The sequence below is a fragment of the Lissotriton helveticus genome, chromosome 8 (assembly GCF_964261635.1).
Source record: "Lissotriton helveticus chromosome 8, aLisHel1.1, whole genome shotgun sequence".
In the NCBI taxonomy this organism is placed as follows: Eukaryota; Metazoa; Chordata; class Amphibia; order Caudata; family Salamandridae; genus Lissotriton; species Lissotriton helveticus.
Genome location: NC_136069.1, coordinates 1,457,383,292 through 1,457,400,073, shown reverse-complemented (window position 1 = coordinate 1,457,400,073; position 16,782 = coordinate 1,457,383,292).

The window sequence follows — 16,782 nt, the reverse complement described above, 5'->3', positions numbered from 1 at the left end:
AGCCTGACTGCATTGAAATAAGCTACCACAGGGTTAAGTGCAGGTTAAAATGTGTATTTGCTTGTGACTTCACCATGACAGAAATTGTGGCTGCTGCTTGAGTAGGGTTTCACCTCTGTTAACCATTAACCCAATTTCAAACACATAGAGGTCCATTAGGATGGCAGGCAGGCAAAGGTAAACGGGACCGCCTGCCTTAAGGGCGGGGGTCCAGACGCCAGCATTAGTATGTGCCCACCACAGTGGCGGGCACATCCTGCATTCTAGCATTGTGGCGGGCGCTGCTGTCAGCACCGCCTGCCACAATGCTAGAAATGCATTTCTGCATTTGCATTAACAAAGTGGCAGGCACCGCACGGTGCCTGCTGCTTTGTTAATGCAAATGAAGGGGGTACCACAGGTACCCCCCCATGTGCAATACCCCCCTCCTTCACTCTGGGGGCCCACAGGGGGCCCCCAGAGTGAAGACCGCATGCCTGTGCATCACCCTCAGCCCATCATAATATGGCTGGCGGTGTCTGCTTGACACCGCCACCATATTAATAATTTTCTGCCCCGGCCGCAATGCGACTGGGGCGGAAAAGTGGCGGGCGGTGTTTTGCTCCGCCGTGGTCCCCCCCGCCATTCTAATGTGGCGGGGGGAATACAGGGAAGGATGGCGGCGGATTGCCCCCGCCAGGCTGGCGGTGGCTACAGCCAGCCTGGCGGGGGCAATCCGCCCACCATCCTAATGGACCCCATACTGTTTACTTTGAAAGACCATACAAAAAAGAAGCTGCTATAAACTCTTTGACATTTTACTGCCAAAGTATTAATGTCGTACAAAAGGGGGTGGTAATGGACGGAGCACCTGAACCAATCAAACACTCACACCCAGTCAAAAGATCTGGGTTTAATCCATCACAGTTCTTTAGCCCACTCTGCCACCCCAGTTCAGACATGGCTATATGCAAATCAGTCTGACCCTGTGCCTCATGGGAACAGTCCAGCCCTTCCCTGGACCGGAAACAAGCTTCCGAGGACCGTTTCTGGCATTACAGCCGTCCTCAGACCGGCTTGTTCGAATCCAGTGGCAAAGTGAGCAAGGGACTCACGTCTGAGCATACCCTGCCACACTTATGGCGGCCAAAGCGGTACAAAAGGGGGTGGTAATCGACGGAGCATCTGAACCAATCAAACACTCACACCCAGTCAAAAGATCTGGGTTTAATCCATCACCGTTCTTTAGCCCACTCTGCCACCCCAGTTCAGACATGGCTATATGCAAATCAGTCTGACCCTGTGCCTCATGGGAACAGTCCAGCCCGAACTGCCAAGCCATGCCTTCCCGGACCGGAAACAAGCTTCCGAGGACCGGTTTCTGGCATTACAGCCGTCCTCAGCCCGGCTTGCTCGAATTCAGTGGCAAAGTGAGCAAGGGACTCACGTCTGAGCATACCCTGCCACACTTATGGCGGCCAAAAGCGGTACAAAAGGGGGTGGTAATGGACGGAGCATCTGAACCAATCAAACACTCACACCCAGTCAAAAGATCTGGGTTTAATCCATCACCATTCTTTAGTCCACTCTGCCACCCCAGTTCAGGCATGGCTATATGCAAATCAGTCTGATCCTGTGCCTCATGGGAACAGTCCAGCCCGAACTGCCAAGCCATGCCTTCCCTGGACCGGAAACAAGCTTCCGAGGACCGGTTTCTGGCATTACAGCCGTCCTCAGCCCGGCTTGCTCGAATCCAGTGGCAAAGTGAGCAAGGGACTCACGTCTGAGCATACCCTGCCACACTTATGGCGGCCAAAAGCGGTACAAAAGGGGGTGGTAATGGACGGAGCATGTGCACCAATCAAACACTCACACCCAGTTAAAAAATCTGGGTTTAATCCATCACCGTTCTTTAGCCCACTCTGCCACCCCAGTTCAGACATGGCTATATGCAAATCAGTCTGACCCTGTGCCTCATGGGAACAGTCCAGCCCGAACTGCCAAGCCCTGCCTTCCCTGGACCGGAAACACGCTTCCGAGGACCGGTTTCTGGCATTACAGCCGTCCTCAGCCCGGCTTGCTCGAATCCAGTGGCAAAGTGAGCAATAAGTGTGTTTCTACCGCTTCTGGTGAAAGTTCGACCAAGTTGGAAAATGTCGCTACCATGCAGTCATGCGCATGTTCGCTTTCAGTGATGTTTAGACCAGTAGTGCTTACAGAAGGTCGTACCTGGTTGATGCTGTTCTCATCCTGTTCTTCACTACCCTTCAATCGTAGTGGTGAAGTCTCCACGAATGCCGTCATCAGGATAGGTAGCCGCTGGGGACAGCACAATGCATGAGCCTTTACTGGACCCAACAAAGTATCTGCATCCAATGGTACTTCTGATTGTAGTGTAAGACAGGTGTCCAACACGCATTCTTCGCCGCATAACATTCATCTTAATACAGGTAAGACACAATTCTGCCATATGGGTCTGAACGAAAGAAACCAGGTCATATTCAGATCTCTTAGCCGGGCTAATCCAAGGACTTTAGTTATGCGGTCCCGGTAGCGTATAGCTAGGATCGTTTCTTCCATTGTTGCTGGAGTCTTGTCTGTGACATGGCTTGCCATAACGAAGCAAGAGTAGCAAAAATAGGATGCCTGCTACGAGTCCCAACAGGAGAGGAAGTCCGCCAAAGATGGAATGGACGAAATTTGGAAAAATACCCAGGACTGCTTTGAATGGGGTTAACAGTCCCGAAAAGACGGTCTTAAATACACTCGCGATACCATTTGGATCAGAAATATTTAAGATTTTGTGAAGTGTAGGGGGCAATTTGTTGATAACAATGCATGTATCTCTCCCGTTGTCCTTGCAACTCGGAGATCATACGTTTCTTTTGATGACGTCAAATGGGTTGGCGTCTGTAGGAGCACAGTTTTCATTCTGCTTAAAGTATCAATTCGAATAGAAGAGATATTCAAACTGGGACACATTTTTCCCTCCCTGTCTGGAGTGTCATTCGGAAACAATACTCGTTCACAGCAAATGATCATGGAAGTCACGCTTACTAGATAAGGTTTTCCTGGCAGCAAGCCACAACATCTGTGATCTACAATTAGAATGTAACTCCCGTTAGAAAGTCTTCTAAAGAATGGTTCTATTCGTGCTGCAGGTGTGCCGAGCTGGTGGCATGAAAGGTTATTTGAAGTCCCCTCGCAGGCCCCATGTAAACTTATGCCCTGACACAGAAGTATACCACTTAGTGATTTTTCACAATTGTTACCACTAAGAAATACACTCTGTCCCTTATCACTGTAACATGTGTGTGTATAAGGTAAGTTCCATGTTGACTTAATGTATCCTTTACCCAACCTTTCATACTGGCCTGCCTGTATATATTTTTGACAGTATCGAAACTGGAAAGTTGTTATCGGAATAGTTATTATCCCATGTACTATCCATTCAATGACAGGTCGCTCTGACATTGTCAATGGTAATCTCTCAAGTTTTTCAATGCTCAGAATTGTATACTCTGCACCCTTTTGTGCCAAGCTGATTTGTGTATCAGTAAGGTTAAAGATAGTGAATAGTGACGTTGTGTTGATTAAACGCCAAGGCACGTAGCCTGAACGCAGATTTTGTAACGTCCAGCCAAGCTGTACAATAGAACGCAATTGGGACTGACCGTGTTGTAACATCAGTAAGTCTTGTTCTATTATATCGATTGCAGATGATACAATACTGTCCAGTGAATATATTCTGGAAGACAGAGTCATTAACCCATTGTCCACAACAGAAAGTGATTTTTCCAAATTAACACGGTCAATTTCCCGTATTTTCTCTGCTGTTTCAATTTGAGTTACTTTCCAAGCTTCATTGTAAGCTGCATATATAGAGGCCGCTATGAAACGTTTTTGACGCTGTTTGCGTGGTCCCATAATGAAATCACGCAAGTCAGCACCTTCTTTAAGTAAAGTCAAGTGTTGCTTAATTTCAACCAGTGTGGATGTTTGTAGCCATTCGAGGCAGAGTTTCCCTACACTGTAAGTAGTTACAATCCCTGGATGTTGTCTCTGGGAGTATCTAGGGTCTGGCCTGGTCAATGTAAACCCCTGTTTTTTGTTCAGGAATCTATCTTGACAGTTATTTGTGTCTGTGGGCCAGATCAACCATTTCTTCCAATCAGGATGTGTTCTGTTTTAGTTTAAAATATGTGATACGTCTATCTCAACATCTGTAGTGCTATTACTGTCGGGTGTTGGTTTTGGAATAGACGGTTTGTTTAAGTCTTTAATTTTGGCTAGGCCAAGACAGGTAGTCTGTTGAATTGTGTCATTCAAAAATATCATTTGTTCTGGGATCATGCAGGCTCTAAATAATGATTCTAAACCTTGCACTTGCCAATCTCTTGTACCCCAGATTGTCTTAGTTTCAATATTTTTGTTCCAAAAATCATAACCAAATGTTTTCATTTTTTCAAAAAATGTCTCTGAATAGATTAATTTTGTGTTTGTAAGCATGTTTTTCATTCCTGTCTTATTTAACAGTCTAAAATAAAACGTTTCTGCATCACTTGTGTTAAACCCTGAGAAGTATGAAAATTTATCATAAAATGTTTTTGAACTGCCTTTTGGTGGAGTAGCACAATGTTCCCATTGGGTGTAATTTAAAACATTTCTAGGTTGAGCAGATTTATGCAGAAAATGGTTACCATAGTGGTTATAACAATACATCTGGTCATAATTAGATGAACCTTGTAAATAATCATGTCCTGTAAATTTAGCTGACATCACTAGATCTGACATCATATCATTAATACTTTCAAAGTCCCAATCATCAGCGAATGTGCTTGGTTTTACAAAGTCACTCAATGAAATCTTGAATTGATGAGGATACTTCAGGAGCTCGACCGGACCATAGATTTCGTAATCAGTTTTGTCCCATGCTACCCCACCTGGTATAGGATTTGCTGTGAAGTTCACTGTAGAAAGTTCCCTTTTCTCGATGTGTGAAGACTTGTGTGGTTTCAGGACCAAGTTGATATTCTGACTTGCTGTGTCCATTGTAACATATTTTCCCTCAATGAAATGTCCCAAGCATAGTACCATGATGAGCCACAGTATGAGGATGAATACTCCTAGTGCCACCCAAAGTTCAATCCATGGAGAAATCAGATAAGTTTCTTTTAGTTGATGAAAGAGTTCCTTTGCTTTGTTTTTAAAAGATTTTTTGTCGGCTGTTCTTCATGTTCACTTGGATCTTCAGAAAAATCATCGAAGTTGATGAAGTAGCCTGATGCTGTTCTGTCAATTGTTTCAATTGCTTCTGGATTCCTTTTTGTTTTTGGAATTTTCTTTGTTTCATTAGCATAGTCTGTGGTTACCTCATTGTAGACTGGTGTTTCTTGATTTAAGATTTTAATTTGGGTTTCAAGAGGTTTAAGTTCCATGGCTTTGTTGCATAGTCCTTGTTGTTTCACTGTAGGTTTATCAATTGTGATTAGTCTCTCAGTTTGAACCTCTGTATTTGTAGCAAACTTTGGTGTTCTACTACTTCTTGGGAGTCCACTTGGCCTACTACTTGTTATCGGCCACATGATTGTGGTTTAACCAGGTCGATGGATACAACTCGGTTCTCCTTTTTACCAGCAAGGGGCGGTAATACTACTGATCTTGTCCCGTTGACAGACAAGACAGTTATTGTTTTTCTGTAAGAAGGCCCAAATTCCTTCTTTACCGCAATCTTCTCTCTGACCAGATCCCCGATTTTTGGAATCCAGACAGGCCTCCAGACAGGCCTTGCTGGTACAGGTGGGGGTCTCTTCAGTGGCTGTTGCTTCAACTTTATGTTGCTCAGGTCTTTTCTCTTTTCGTTTAAGTCCTGTAAAATAGCCAAACGATCTTTGATATCAAAGCATTTTTTTTTAACCACTGAAGTTTTGACTGTCGAGTTCCTGGATTAACATTCTAGTCCCAAACAATAGTTTGTATGGACTGAGACCTTTCAGAGAATTTCTTGGTAGATTGTTAAGACTACGTTGGACACTTATTAAATGTTTGACCCACCCAGCTCCCGAACCTAATACCTTTGCCGTTATAGATTGCTCTATGCCTTAGTTTTTTCTTTACACCATCCCGTTTCCCTCAGGACGGAAGTGATAAGAGTCCCGCAATGCAATGCCCATGCTGGCCATACACCCCCCATAAGCTCGAGAGCTAAAAGCAGGGCAATGGTCAGAATGTAGCATGCCCCATGCGTATATGCCATTATAGACTCGCAAATCTTTTTATAACAGTTCAGACGTCAGCCGAGAGCTGGGGTCTACATTTTAAGTGATGATAGTCTCTATATGTTAATTTGTCGTATTAATCCTACTGGGTTTTATATATTTATTGTTTAATCCCGTCTTGAGCGAACCGCCATGGTAAAACACCGTCTCGGTCGCCACTGCGATCTCTGTTGCAGTTTGGACAGTTTTTTGCAATATGTGATGTTGCATGCTCATTCCTGGTCAATGTATTTTCCTGAACGCTTTTTTGTAGCAACGGGAGCCGATTTAGTTGCTTCCGCTGTGGCTGTCTCAGCCAATAAATTCCCTGCAGTGTGAACGCCATCACGCTGATGACTCAATGAATGTATCACGTGAGTCTTTGGTAGTTCTTTCTGTAAAAGAACTACTTGTTCCCAAAGCGATTTTTGCTTTATTGTGGCATCTGTGTCATCTTTGTAATCGTTTTGAACCCATTTCTGCAAGTCTTCGTAGTATGATTTGACGCAGTAATACGAATCGCACACTATTAGTGTCGGGAATTCGCGATCGGCATTATCTAGCGCCATTTTTAACGCTATTATTTCAGTCTGTTGTTCTGAATTATTTTCCACTGAGTGTGTTTTTGTAAACAGAGGTCTCAATTTACCGCCTCGCCACACGTCTTTTACAATCTTGCATGTGGCGTTGTAGGCTTGTTTTCCCCAAACTGAGGGTTCTGCATAACTGTTTGTGTAAAGTTGTATGGGCAGAATGTCGCTAGGCAGAGGATATTCTCTTTCATATTCTAGATTTTTCAATTTTTTCATTTCCGGGTCAAAATAGTATTTCACTCTGTCTGTAGCAAGAGAATCTTCCCATTGTATCCATTTTGGATTTAGTGCCATAGTAGGTAAATTACATGGGCTTGTTAATGCCTCAAAGGCTGATTCTGCTGTTCTGACTGTAATCCGTCTGCCGTCAGCTTGGTATCTTTCTCTTGCTACAGCTGTTTGAACCGCATGAACAATGTTTTCCTTAATGCTGAATGTCTTTTCAGCTTCTGTGTACAAATGTGATTTGTATGCTATTGGTACCGTTTCTCCCTCATTAGAGGTTAGGTATGTGAATCCGCATCTTCCTGGGATGACTCGAATCACAAGGTTGCGTGTGTTGTCGCGTGTTTGTAGTTTTGTTTTAACTAACATGTCTGTTTGTAGAGATCTCAAAATTTCTGTGTGTTTTTGAGTCCAATTGATTCTTTTAAAATCTGGTCTTATTAAGTCATAGAGAGGTTTAACCCTACCGAGTAATTTATAATGTAAGTTCTTCCGAAATTCAGGAAACCTAGAATTGATTGTAAGTTTTTCAGCGTTCTTGGTGCTTGGATTACAGCACATTTCTCCAGGAAATTGTCTGCCAGGCTTTTGCCTTCACTTGATAATTCATATCCTAAAAATAGGACAGTCAGATGGGCAATTCTTGACTTCTTGAAGTTGAATTTGTAACCCTCTGCTGCGAACCCAAGTATTATGGTGTTCACTCTTTTCAAGTGAGTATCCAAGTCATCATCTGTTAGATAGATGTCGTCGACATAAGATAATGCCTCATCATCATACATTTGTAGTAACTCTGTTACTCTCGCTGAGAATAATCCTGGGCTGTTCTTGAACCCCTGTGGCAAACGACAGAAATGTTTCTGCGAGCCATTTATTGAGAAAGCGGTCAAATATCTGCTTTCAGGTGCTATATATTGACAAAAGAATCCATTAGAGATGTCTAATGTTGTTTTGTATTTTTTGCGCACTATGCTATTCATTAGTGCTGCACTGTGTGAGTTTTGTACTGCAAACGTTTTGCAACATGAGTTAAGGTGTCTGTAGTCCAAAACTAGACGATATGAATCATCTGGTTTGGAGACAGGAAACAAAGGATTGTTCATTTGTGAGGTGCATGTTTCAATCACCCCCTGGTATTCAAGTTGATCTAAGATCTCCCTGACCTGTTTTTTAGCTTCTTGCTTAATTGGGTACTGCCTCTGTGCAGTTGGTTGTGATTTTAACTGGATTTTGTGAGGAGGAGAGTCCTCATCCCATCACACATGATTTTTATATAATGCAGGAGCTTGGGCTACTGCCCACTTTCTTGCAAGTGTATATTTTTTATGTATTGGAATATGATTTGAGAAGGCAGGCATAATCATTTCTTCGCCATGAGGGCACTCCCTGACAAACTCTGGTGGCCAGTCTTTTTCAGCTAGAAGGATGTCATAACCTTTGGAGAGATTATCCCAAAATAAACCCCTTATTTTCCTAGTCTTATCTCCCTCTATACGTAAAGTTATTTCATATATTTTATGAGGTTTGCTAACTCTGGTATCTGCAGTTTCCACCTGAATGTACTCATTCGTGTCCACTGTCTCCAGATGATTCATCAGGATCTTGCGAGCTATGCTCACTTCTGCTGCGCTGTCTAGCATTGTCTGAGCCCACTCTCCGTTTTTCAGCTGTGTCCTCAGGATCCTCGGCATGTTTGATTACTTTAATACTGGCTACCTTCTTCTTTGGAAATTGGAAATTTTTATTTTGATGAGCAGGTTCCTTGTCTTTTGACTTGACGTGCTCTTCCCTGTGTTCTGACCGTCCTCTTCTTTCTGATTTCTGCGAGGAAGTCTGAAAAGATCGAGATGGACGTGTATCAATATCTTGATATCTATCAGGTTTCTTCAAATTATCCCTATTCCTAAGGTTGTATTTTTTCTCAGAGGGCTCCCTCTGGGGAGACTTGTGTCCTTGGTCTGGAGACCTTTCTCTCCGCCGAGGAGAACTTCCTCTGGACTGGAATTTCTTCTCTTTGGGAGTGGATTGTTTATTTCCATCCCAGCTCTTTTTTGGAGTGTTTAGATTATTTTTAATAAATACCTTTTCAGGATTTTCAATTAGTTGGGGTTTCACTGGTTTCCCACCCAAACTATCTCTTCCTAGTTCTTCATAGGATTTTTCTATGATTCTGGCAAGTTCAAATGGTTGGTCTGCTATATCTGTTTCCTTCAACCTTTGGCGGATTACCACATTTGCTGCTTCCCCCTTTATGTTGGCTAGTAATATTGCCGAGACCTGCTTAAAGTCTTTCAGTAATTTCATACCCAGAGTTAAAGCAGGTTCTGGACCGTATTAATTTTGAATCTGCTTTAGCACCTCTGGTATTACCGACATGGACGGAACACCATGTGTTTTTGTGTAAATGGAAGCAAAGACTGTACCCCAAGTGTCACAGTCCTCCACATGTGGTGCGATCCCCATTGGAAGACAGATAGTCAGAATTCTGTGTTTCTCAACAGGGGTGGTATCCGGAAATACCGCCTCTATTTGAGTTATTTTCTGTGCTAACCAGAATGGAATTTGTTCCCTTTTAATGGGTACTTTACCTAGACAGGACTGTATGTTCTGTGGTGTGATTTTATTTGTGTTCCCCTGATGAGGGGTCAGCTGTGGAATTTTAATAGCTGGTTGGACTGTTGAAGTCCGCATTACATATTGGACTAATTGTCTGTGTATTTTAATCAGTTGTTTTAACTGTGCTAATAGTTCTGGTACTGAAATTTTTTCAATGTCTGGATGTGGTGTGTAGCTGGCTAGAACCGGCCACGTTGCTCCTGGTCTACCTAGTGGACCGAGCCTGGTGATGTTATCATACTCTTACCACCTTTATTGAGAATAACAAACTGCTGCATGACTCCCAATCTGGCTTCCGTGCCAATTATAGCACGGAGACAGCTCTTGTGGAGGTGACCGACGCCATCAGGGAGACGCTTGATCTTGGGGGAAAGGCTATGTTGGTCTTGCTGGACCTGTCGGCGGCATTCGACACCGTCCCACACGCAGGCCTCCTTTTAAGACTCAAGGAGGTAGGACTGCGGGGGACGGTGTTGGATTGGTTCCAATCCTTCTTAGCCGACCGTCGACAGGTGATCTGGGCTCCACCGTTCTCCGCGGAAATGCCTTCGCTAGAGGTGGGGGTGCCTCAAGGATCTATCCTGAGCCCCACCATTTTTAACATTTATATGGCCCCTTTGGCGAAGGTCGCGGAGGCATTTGGAGCCCGGGTCATTTCATACGCTGACGACACCCAGCTCCTGTTTACCTGCAGGAAGGGAGAGGTTTTCGACGGCGGCAGAATCAGAGACTGTTTGAGTGCAGTCTTTGCATGGTTTCAGCACCAGAGCCTGAAATGCAACTCGGATAAGTCCGAGCTGCTCTTTTTCGGCTGTGCCCCTGACCCTGGATGGAAGTCGTGGTGACCCCCTGACATGTTTCCTCCCGAGAAACCTTCCTCCCAAGTAAAAAATCTGGGAGTTGTGTTTGACGACAGTCTCTCTTTTCGTCCACACATTACGGGTTCAGCGGGGAAATGCTTCGGCATTCTGAAAATGGTGAGAAAATTTCTCCCACTGCTCTCCCTACAATACCGCAAGAATGTTGTTCAAGCGCTTGTGGGATCGCGTTTAGATTATGCTAACGCACTCTTTGCCGGACTGCCTAAATATCTGGTGTCCAGATTACAAACTGTCCAAAATTCAGCGGCCAGGGCAATTTTTGGCCTTCCACGGAGAGTCAGCGCCTCTCTGCTGCGTGGCAGGCTGCATTGGCTATCACTGCCTTGCAGAATCAGGTTTAAAATCCTCACGCTGCGTTTAAAGCCCTCCACTTTACGGGCCCGGCTTACCTCAGGAAGCGTATTGCTTTCTACGTTCCCCGGAGGAAATTGAGATCTGCCGACCTAGCTAAAGTGGAGGTGCCAGTGATCAAACGAGTGCGGATGGGAGGCCGGTCTTTCCAGTTCATGGCAGCCCGTTTCTGGAATGAGCTCCCTCTCTCACTTCGCAAGGCTAACAATCTTCTGGCCTTTAGGAAGGAGTTGAAGACCGTCCTTTTCTCTGCATAACCTGTGCGTCGATAGTGTATCCGCTTCTGGGTTTTCTTGGTTATGTTCAGGCCTCTTTGCTAAAGCGCCGGGACACCCGTCCTGGGTAGCCGTGCGCTCAAAAAGTGCAGTATCAACATAACATTAACATGTTTTAGGGCGCCTTTAAACCAGAGCAGGTGCTCTTGGTATTTGAGTGGGATTTCCACCTCCTCGAAAGGAGTGTACTCATCCGGTGGTTCCTCTATTTTGTAATAGTGGAACTCCTTTGTTACAGCGTTTGCTGCTGGAAAGTTTATCCATGAATAGAATACCTCTGTCTGTCGATATTCATGTGCCTCAATTACAAATATGACTGTACCACCTCTTGATGTCAGTCCATTTTCTATAAGTTTTAAAGTTATAGTTTTGCTTATGCTGACCGGGATGAGTATTGCATCCGGGTCTTGCTGTAGGAGACTTGTGTCATCCGCTAGGAGTTGAGCTGCTAATCTAGCTGTCTCCCTATCTCCTTCACGGTCTGACATTTTACTGACAGGAAGGTTTTTTGTTGCAGATCAGGTTTTGACGGAAACAAAGATTAGGTGCACAATATTTTGCAACAGTGTATCCTTCAACGTTGAATAAACCAAAAACTATACATAGGAGTCTCCTCCTACTAAGTTTGGCGGATTTAACCTTTGACCCACTCCAGACGTCTTTGGAGTTTTATGGGAGAAAGGGTCTGTGTGGAAAAGCACGACTGAGTTACTCTAATGCCTTGCGTTAGTTTTATCGCCTTACCAAACCGTTGGGCGCCATGTAGTGTAGTTCCTATATTCCCAATAGGCTCTGCGCATTGGAATAATATCTTCAATAGTATAGACATAGGACAGAGGTTAACTAGGTCTTCTACTGACGATATTAGACTTAAAGTTTTGTGTGCCAGCTAGCTCAGAGTTCACTAGAAACTTTCTCGAATAGGCGAGGAGGAGTTTAACCTCCCTGGATAGACAAGAAGGGATTTAGTTTCTGACAACCATAGAACATGACAACTTTGCTCTCCCTAATCAAGAGTATATCTCCAGAGTCGTGTGAAAACAAAAGACAGCTATTTTACTCAGTCAGTACGAGCATACTTAGTTCCACCAGTTTGTAGAGAAAGAAGAGATGGGCGTGTTCAATAAAAGATGTTATTTATTGATCAGTCTCTTTTTCTCATACAAGAGAAATGAATCGCTACAGTTGCAATACTTAAGGTTAAGTAAAGTGCATACAGTAAAAGCAGGATTATAAAATAATACTGTAAAAGCATTGATATGGTTTCTTAGCCATATGATACTTTAAAATGGATAAAAGATATACATACATATATACATTGACTAATCGTACTCAACTGGTGCTTCTAACTACGCCTACCCCGGTGTACCTGACCTAAGCCTAATACGTGGGAGGGAGTAAGTAAGTAGCAGTTTAAGTTAAGTTTGTTTTGCCAAGAATCTGACTCAAGAATTCTCTGTAAGGGGTTAGTCAGTTCAGTACCTGGGATTTAGAAGGCAGGAGGGCTGTTATCTCTCTCTCAGGACTCGATATCCCAGTTACCCGCGAAGGTAAGCCGGAAACGCCGGAGACTGGATTTCTCGGCAGGAGAAAAGGCAGCATCTCTCTCAGCGCGTCAAAAGGGAGGGGCAGCGTCCGTGGGCTTCCTGCATCAGCTGGGCTCTCCGGCAAGTAGCGCTGCTCCAAGCTCATCACCACCGTGTCGTTGCTTAGGGCAGCGTCGGTATATTTATACCTGAAAGGTGCCGAGTTTGACGTAAGGATGGACATAAGACGTCAGTAAGAATGTCATAAGGACTGGTCGTTCTTACATTCCTTTTAGGAGTTCTCGAGCGAAATCAAAACAATAGCTGCGGGGGATTTCCCAGGTCTGCTGATGGTTTGGTTTGTTTTGAGAACTCGGTGTGCGTTCTAGGGGGCTGGAGGAATAGTGCTTGCTTAATGTGACAGCATGCGCTATGACCTAATCTGAAAACGGGTTTCTGTGCCGTTGTATGGACACTAGTGAATTAATAACCGGACAAGTGTCAGAAATAGGAGTATCAATATAGGTACCTAGATAAACACACTACAAGCCCATGGTCTGGCTTGTCCATAAGCCAGTGTACAAGCCATGAAACTGTTTGGCTTTTACATTGTGCAACAAACATCACGGAAAAAAAAAAAATGTTTTTCTTAAACACGTGGAAGCATTTCATCTCATTACATTATATTATATCACTTCATAAATATTCATGCAAGTCCCCCTCCACTGACTACGATGCCAATAGTGAAAGACAAGACTCGTCAATTGCCATGCAGACCCTAAATCTGGCCTAGGCTGTTATTATACATGGGGCAACATTAAGAACTATTAAAGACAAAAGAGGTTTTGTATAGAACAGATCCTAAACTTTGTATTTCAAGATGTTCTCATAAGTGATACTGAAGATAAAGGATTCCTTCTCAGTTTGTTCAAGCGGTGAAGCCAGGATTGATCTTAGGTTTGCAGGTTCTTTGTTTTGCTGTTCCGCCATTAGATGGGCATCTTTTTCTATCCCATTTTACATCAAAGCAGGTGCGGCCAGTGCAGGTAAGAGCGGCGGGGGGAGTCGACAGACGATGATGAGGTAAACTTAAATAAAAAAAATAAAAAAAAAACACTTATCTTGCTCTCGCAACATCACCAAGTCGGCGATGTGGCGAGGGCAAGGTAAGTGGTTTTAGTTTTTTCAAATGTAGGTTTAACGCATCGATGTCTGTCAACTCCCCCCCCACCCCCACACACACACAGCTCTTACTTACATGGGACGCATCTCCATCAATGCTCATCACTCTGGGGCATATTACCAAGCAATAGCGATAATTATCGCTATGCATGGTTAGCGGCTAAAATTATATCGCCGCGCTCTGACGATTTTTACCGCTGAGATACCTTGATATTATCAAGGTTTATCTCAAAAGCTGTAAAAATCCTGCGAAATCCATGAATATCGCTGAAAAATCAGCGATATTCATGTATTATCGTGACAATGCTCTTAGCCATGTTATCCACTTTCCATCGGATAACATGGCTAAGAACTGCTCTGGGCAGACGTTAGCTTTTGGAGATATTCACGCTTAGCGTGAATATTTCCAAAAGTAAGGCTTTGTTGATAATTGGAGATAGCTAAGAACTGCTCTGGGCAGGCGTTAGCTTTAGGAGATATTCGCGCTTAGCTTAGCGCGAATATTTCCAAAAGTAAGGCTTTGTTGATAATTGGAGATAGCGATATTAGCGACTGTTTCCAGTCGCTAACATCTTAGCACACCCACTTTGCATGTCATTAGCGATATATATCGCTGACATGCAAAGTGGGCCCCCAGATGCTCGCTATCTCCTACTAGCTGTCGGGTAATAGGGCGATAAAATTATCGCCGCTTTAGCGGGAAAAAGTCCCGCTAAGGCGGCGATAATGGCCCTTGGTAATATGCCCCTCTGTCTTTAATTTTAGCCTATGGGGTGTGAGAGCATGGTGGCAAGCAGAAGCCGTGCACTGTTTTCAACCTCTGTCTCTAGAGGGTTTCCAGTCTGTCTTACAGTTACAAGGCAGCCATAGCAAGAGACCTTGCAGAGTAGAAGGTTTCTTTGCAAGTTGTCAGTTTAAAGATGTAGCTCTAATTATTCTTTCTCTGAAGGTACCGTTGCAAAAAGCAAAGACATGTCTAGTGAGAGAGAGGGTGAGCCACTCAGTAAAGAGGTTGTTCTAATGGACAAAGTGTTGTTTATAACAGTGGGAACTCTCAATCACTCTCTGTCTTGTACTTTATATTTTTGATGTGATTAAATTCAGCATGGCCAGCAAGACCTGTTTACTTTTTCAATGCAGAGCACTTGTGCCCTTGTTAAGGGGTTTGTGTCTGCTTGAACCCTGATGCATTAACAGCATATTAGCCAGAGACAGCATCCTTGAAACATACCACATCTGCAGAGGAAGGGGGGTGAACAGGTTTTTATTTCTACTGATAGAGGAGAAACGCCTGACTTCATCCATATAATGCCAACCTATTAGACCACATGCCCATGGAGCTTCTTATATGCTGGGCTGTTTTCCTTCCCTATTTTTCCATGGATCTAAACACACCTCCCTGGGAGGGTTGTATGACATTACAATGCATGCTAATACATCGCATGCCATTACATTGCGGTTTTTACAACGCAAGTCGTTACAACGACTTGCGTTGTAGGGCGCTGGACTTAGGAGTAGTATAATTTACTATTCCAACTCCAGTCTACATACAGTAGGGAAGGTGTAGGATAGTAAATTATACTATTCCTTGTCCTAGTGCGCCATCCAGCGCAAGTCGTTGTAACAACTTGCGTTCTAAAAACCGCGATGTAATGGCATCGCGATGTAACGACCGCGTTGTAAACGACGTTTCCCCCCTGGGAGATTTAGGGAGAGTGAAGGAAGTGACCTGACATAAAGTAGACAAAAACTATCTGTTGGTGGAAGCTGCACACCTAAGCAAAGAGCGTAATTCACTTAAACAAAGCGAATAATATTAGATTATTTGCTTAAGTAGCAACAGGATTTTTTTTGTTTACTCTCTACTGCTCTGTTCATTAATGGTAGGGCACAGTACTAACGTCCATTGTTAAAGAGCCACCGCTCCCATTTCCCCTGCCTTTGAGTTTGACAGTCACCCCCACACTTGAAATATAGGTGGATGCTATGGAGCAGCAGTTATGAAAATTAGCATTTCTAAACTTAAGTTAGGTGTATTACCCTAAGCTGCTTTGGGCTAGATGTAGGTAATTCTTATTTACCACTTCTTAAATACCGAATTTTACCGATTCGGTATTTAAGAAGTGGTAAAATAGAGGGGGGGGGGGTGTAGGTATTTCAGAATCGGTAAATACCGAATCGTTAAGATTCGGTATTTAACGATTCTGTAAATACCGAATCGGTAATGCCCATTGATTCCTATGGGCCCTGAAGCCCATAGGAATCAATGGGCAATACCGCAAGGGTGCAGGAGGTGTCACTTTGACACCCTCTAGCACCCCAAAGACGGGTATGTGTGTCACATGGCACAGGTGTGAATGCACACATGTGCATGCACACCTGGATTCGGTATTTTACCACCCAATTGGATTGGGTGGTAAAATACCGATTCTTAAAGCCCTGTGGCACTCTGACATGTGCCAGCTACATCTGCATTTACAGAATCGGTATTTTACCTAGTCTGTATTTACCGATTCGGTAATTTTACCGAATCGGTAAATACAGAATCGGTAAAATACCGATTCTGTAAATGCATGCCCTACATCTGAAAACCCTAATACCGGTCGGAAACGGCCAAAATCGGCCGTTTCCGACCAGTATTAGGGCTCCTACATCTGGCCCTATGTCTTTGAGCAGAGCTTGATGAAACCCTGCTATTGTAATTTGATTGATGAGACTTCATCTATTGCTATTTTATCTAGCTTATCAGCTATTGGGGGAAAATGGATTATACCTGCTCTCCGCCACTTGACAATATGCTACTATTGCTACTGTAAATCTGACCCTTTAAGGTTAAAAGATGGGGTGACATTCATCAAATTGCTTGTTACGTGTTCTTTTTTTGGTCTAGTTTAGCG